Source organism: Pongo pygmaeus, chromosome 13 (assembly GCF_028885625.2).
Source record: "Pongo pygmaeus isolate AG05252 chromosome 13, NHGRI_mPonPyg2-v2.0_pri, whole genome shotgun sequence".
Classification (NCBI taxonomy): Eukaryota; Metazoa; Chordata; class Mammalia; order Primates; family Hominidae; genus Pongo; species Pongo pygmaeus.
The window spans coordinates 104,571,247-104,577,299 of NC_072386.2; positions in this window are offsets into that span (position 1 = coordinate 104,571,247).

Here is a 6,053-nt window from a genome sequence, read left to right on the forward strand (position 1 = left end):
GGCAAGGACAGGAGGGCAGTGCAGTGACACAGATGAGAAGCTGTGAGTCTCCAGGATTCAAGGAAGCCACCAGGTGTGCAGGCTGGGAAGAGATATCTCTTTCAGTTTGACCCTTTATCTCCTGCACTTTTAAAGAAACACCAGAGAAAAAATCTACAAGGCGTGTTTCCACTGAAGCTGAACCTCTGCCTTTAGGAGTCCCCTATTTTTGAGCAAGGCCACCTGCTTCCCCTGGACTTCAGCTGGACTCCTTGAAGAGTGGGCTTCTGGAGAGACGTTAGGAATATAGCACATGCTCTCTGGGGGCCACAGGGTCATCGGGAAGGTTTGAAATGAAGATGGGATGTGGCTGGAGCAGGCTGTGAGATGGCTCCATTGGGGACACTCCCCTCATCTTGTCATCATGATGGATATGCTGGAAGAGGAGGTGTCTCAGTGAGCCGCCCCAGGTTCATAGCTTTGCCCTCGCCTTGGCAACAGCGGCAATGCCTCTATCTCTGGGATGCAGCCTAAGGAGGGCTCCTAACAAGGCCGATGATTTAGACAGAACAAGAGACTAAGTAAGGTCCAGCCATCCCCTGGAGCCAGTATGTGGGAGCTCCTGTCCCCACCAGCCCTGCTCCAGCCCCCATGTCCAGCTGGGCCAGAGGAAGAACTGGGAAGGAGGCAGCCCCTCCCTTTCACTGTGGCTAATGTTTGCTAGGCCAGTTATGGTGAACCAATGATACAGTGTTTTCCCTCTTAACGTTCCCCTCCTGGTTTTGCCTTTTCAGGGTTTTCTGGGGGATTTTGTTGTAGTAGTTGTTTTTCTTCCTCTCTCATTTGGGTTTGAGGATTGTGGTCGGGGGAGCCCTGGCTTTCACCAAAGGAGCCCAGTGGTTTCTGTGGAAGACGCGCCCACTCCCACTTTAATGAGGGTGAAGATTGTCAGGTCACTGTTTGACATATTCATGCCCCGCCCCTTCCCCCCCCCCACCCGCCCACCACGGGTGTCGCTTTAAAGAGTCAATTCTTGTACAGAGAAGGATTTGCTAGGTTTGCATTTGGGTGTTAGCATCACGACCCACGAGGGCCCTGCCCAACCGTGCGTCCCATGGGGCACCTTGACTCTTCAAACCAAAATTCCTTAAAGGGGCACAGCCCAGCCTTGTCCACAACCTCAGGGGCCTGGGATTCCTGTGGCGCTTCCTGAATTCCAGGTTGGCACAGATGATGAGGTCTGAGACCAGCCGGAAGGAGGGGCCCCTCCCACAACCCAGGTGCCAGCCGGTCTCCGCCTAGGACCTTCCCTCCCACCCAGCCAGGGTGGGTGGCATCCCACGCGGTGAAACGAGCTCGTGGACTGACCCGGGGCTGGGCCTTGCCAGCCAGGAGAGAGCGAGGGCCTCACGGCGGGGCTGGCCCAGGCAGCTCGTCCAGGGCCATTCAGATCCCAAGCATCAGGAAATCATTTTGTACAACCACCCGAAGCAGAGATATTTTTTAAGAAGCGTAAATTATTTTCAGTTGTTTTCTGATCCTACCTTTTTCTTTTCCCCACAACTTCATGCCAGTGATTCGTTCACATCAGGTAAATCTTGAGAAAGCCTTGGTGCCCTCCTCCCCACCCCCCACTCAGTAACCACGTGCGTGCACCCCCGCATCCTTTCTCAGTAGTTAAGACGTTCTAGGCAATACCATAGACACATCTGACTGTGTCTCTCTCTTGGAGTGCAAGAAACTCAAGTCATCTTAAAAAAAAAAAAAACAAAAAAAATTTACAAAAAAACAAACACAAAAAAAATATCTTTTTTAGGCCAGAGTTTTCTACAGGTATTAATGAATATTTTTCTTAATCCTTATAAGTTTTATGTGTTTAATATTTCTTAATACCGGTAGCATTAATTTATACTTTTGTAGCAACACAATATTTTTATAAACAGCCGGTGCTTGGCTCAAGTCTTCACGAGGGGTTTATGCAGGGCCATCTTGGGGACCCTGTGTACCATGTACTGTATTTAAAAAAAAAAAAAAAGTTACCTAGTGTCACACTTGCTGTGTTAATTAACAAAAGACGTTGTGTGCGGTCTCCTGTATCGGTGTGGATCCAACAGCTCTCCAGGGAGTCACATTGCATGGGGGTTGAGTTGACGGTTCTTGTTGTGATACGTAAACCCCCGAGACCAAACTTGAGGGTTTATTTAGGGTTTTCTGTTTGTCCTTTGGGTTTTTGTTTCACTTTGTTTTGGTGCCGTTTCTCCATTTACAGCCAAATCAGTTTCATGATGTTCAAAACATTTACTGATGTCAAATGGAGGAAAGGAATGAAAAAAAGATTTTTACAAAGTAATAAAATTTAAAACTGAGCTGTTTAATGTTGCTGTTTTTACCTGTCTGTTCTTGTCCAAAAGTGGAACATTCCCAGGGAGAAGAGGAACGTTCCACTCGGTTCTTTAAGTCGCCAAAAGCCCCAGCCCAGGATTCAGTACCTCCCCTGCCCCCCGAATTCTTGCAGCACTATTTCCCAGTTGGTTGATGCCAAGGCAAAAAGATACCTTTTAACGGTTAGAGAGGATCAGTTGCTTAAATGATTTCATGTCAGTGTTGTATTTATGGTTTTACAATAAAACAACCTTTAGGAAGATGCAGCGTATGGTGTTTTTTTTCTTGGGTTTGAGGTTGGGCCATACTGTCCAGTTAGGAGCAGAGCACCTGCAGGGCCCAGGTGAGTGGAGATGGGCCAGAGACAGGGCACCTGGGGTGACAGCACACATCCATCCCAGTGGGACACTGTGTAATGCTGGCATCGTTGACTTACCTGTGGTGACGCTAGTATCAGTGACTTACCTGTGAGCTCACAGCTCATCTCTTGAACCAGACCTGGCTCAGCCAGTGTTTGATAAATGAGGGAGGGGCATGGTCGAGGAAGATGTGACCTTCCTGGGCTTGTGGAGCATTGTCCCGTGGAGGAAGGGATGGATTTAGTCTCCATCCTCCAGGTCTAATGCCTCAGGCATATGTGCAGGTTGGCGCTGCCCTGCGGTCATCTGCAAGGCTCCTGTGCCCCTTTACCTAGCAGCTTTGGCCCCGTAAATGGTGTGTGTGATGTTATAACTGTTGTGTGTATCGTCCATGTGCTGGGGAAGAGTGTCCATGGCTTTTGCCAAATTCCTGATGGCATGAGGGACTCTGAACAAATTAGGAATCAGCGCCCTCCACCATGAGCTGCTAGAGGCCAGCCCTGGTGGGCTCACCAAGCCTGATGCCTGCCGTTGAGATGTGCAGACACCAATGCTCTTCTGGAATAGAAGCAAACCAAAGGCCAATCAAGGGAGAAGAGACACCAGCAGGCAAGCTGGAGCCTGAGCAGGAGGGAGTGACCACTCCTCCTAGTGGGTCCACCGTTAGAACAGCCCCTTAACAGGTGAAGCTGCCATCGTGCCATCCAGGTGAGTGAGTGACAGACACCCCAGGCCCTGGCTTGACACCATCTTTACCAGGTGTGGGCAACTCTGCTTCAAAGTAGAGGATGTGTTACTTGATCACCTGGAAAAATTCCGTCAAACCGCACGTGTAACAGCACGAAGAGGCTATTGGAGCACCAGCCCTGTCCTCAAAACCATCCTGCCTTAGGAGTTTCATGCTAAATGAACTGTGTGGATGTTCTGAGCTGACAACTGAAGTTTCATAGAGGAGTTTCTATGTAGCCTACAATGAAGTCAGGAGTCCTGCTGTGGCCAAAGGAATCCTCCTCCACACTCTTGAACATCACAGTCAAATAAGGCCAGGGCATGGCCCGGGAGCCCTCACAGCTGAAGGAGCAGCCTCTGGATTGAAAAAAAATGCTTTAAGAAGGGGGAGAAGAAAAGATGTTTCTTTATTAAGCAGCTGCAGCTCCATTTATTTTGTAATGGAAATAAATGAGTGTGCCCAGCACCTTTGAAAGAGAAATTTTGAGGTGAGACTACTTAAGAATGGAGTGAATCTTCAAGGTAAGGGTGTCCACTGTGCGGAGAAAGATTCCTGGCGCTTTCTGAGATGAGCATTGCAAATTCCTCAGACTCGGGGTCACAAGGTGCTGCTCCCCAATCCCACCCCTGGGGGTTAAAAGCTAGGGTACATTGATTTTTAAATTTATTTTTAGTGAAAAGTTGTAGCAAATGTCACAGAGTCAAATGCCCCTGGACCAGGCAGGTCGGCGAGCAAAGCTGGTTACATAAGGTGAGGCCCTTGCAGGGGGGCATCTCTGCTAAGCCCCAGCTCATCGTTGGCATCAGGATGCCAATTATTTTTAAGAGAACTGAGAAACCCAGATGTTTATGTGGAAACTCAGTTTTCAAGTGACAAATTCAGAGCTGTGAAAAAATGCCTCGGCCAGGCGTGGTGGCTCATGTCTGTAATCCCAAGACTTTGTGAAGCCAAGGCAGGAGGATCGCTTAAGTTCAGGAGTTCAAGACCAGCCCAGGCAACATGGTGAAACCCCGTTTCAACAACAAAAATACAAAAATTAGCCAGGCACGATGGCACGCGCCTGTAGTCCCAGCTACTCAGGAGGCTGAGGTGGGAGGATCGCTTGAGCCCAGGAAGTCAAGGATTCAGTGAGCCAAGATCACGGCACTGCACTCCAGCCTGGGTGACAGAGTGAGACCCTGTCTCAAAAAAATAAAAAAATACCTCGTGAGCAATGTGTCCATCCACTAGCTGAAGCTGGCCTGTACACCTGCAGCTCACACCTTCCAATTTAAACATTTTATCTTTCAGTTCAAGTCACTTCAAAATATCACTCTTCAACATGGCCCCTTCAAACTGTCGTGGCTGGCTGGCCCTGGTATGGGAGGCACGTGTGGAAGGAACAGGATGTGGACACAGGATGGGAGGACCTTTATTAGTCCCAGGCCAGAGGGCCTCTCACTTCTCCTGGACAATTGCCTGTCTCCCTGCACCTGACCCCACCTGCTTCTGCCCAGAAAGTCCAGGCCATGACCACAGATGCTGTCCCTCAGGGCAGTCTTTTCTGTTGGAATCTGTAAGCCCCACACTCTGGATGTTGGAGGAGACAAAGGGAGGGTCTTGATGTGTCTGACCCAGGGGACTGCAAAGCTTTCAATCCCCAAATCCTTGTCTCCAGGTTCATCCCCTCAACCAGAAGTATGGAATCCCTCCTTCCTTCCTTCCTTCCCGGTCCCTCAAGCCAATGAGCTAAGGGCACAAGGGGCGAACCCAGGACTGAACTAGCTACCGGCCCTTAGGATGCTGGTCACCCACAGAGAGGAGGAGGTAGGGCCCTGCCTGGGTTTCTTCTGCGAGGGTCAGCTCTCCACTTCAGAACACACAAAGCTGGGGCCTCCAATCCCTCCACAGCCACAGCAGCCATCGGGGCTGTGGGTGGATGCAGTTAGCAAGAGATATTTATAAATCACGTGTTTGTAAAGCCTGTGTGTCTACACTGGAGTCTCCTGGAGTTGTGTTCTTGGGCCAAGTTTGTCCTGAGCTGCTCTATACAGCCCACCTACTCCCTTTCCCAAGGGTGAGGAGAAGCCAGCCCAGACCAAGGGCTTCTGGCCCTGGGCCAGGGCCCAGCAGTTGCACTGGACACAATGTGAAGGCCAGTGAGCACTTTCCTTCCAGGACAAAGGCCCAGGGGAAGGTCCCAGGGGATGGGCTCCCCAGGGCCATGCAGAGAAACAGCTGAGGCTTTCCAGCTCCAGGCAGCTGGTTCTGGGGATGTGGCTGCAGCTGAAGTAAAACCCTGGGGAGGTGTTTGGTACAGCAAAGGACAGGGGAATTATTTCAGGCATTTGTAGGCTGTCTGCCCTGAGCTCCCTGGGCACAGCAGGACACAATTATTTCTTCTGAGCCTGGGTCACTGATGACCCATCGAACCTCTCCCAGAGACAAGTCCCCATAGCTTCTTCCTCCTTTCTTTCCTAGCCTTATTAAAACAAAACAAAATAATCCCATTTTACACTAATGTAAATAGAACTTTGATTTGTTTCAAAATTTGCATAGCCAACGTCATGTACTGAAGATAGTTCTATTATGTTTCCAATGCAGTTTTCACTTCTGGGGAAAGC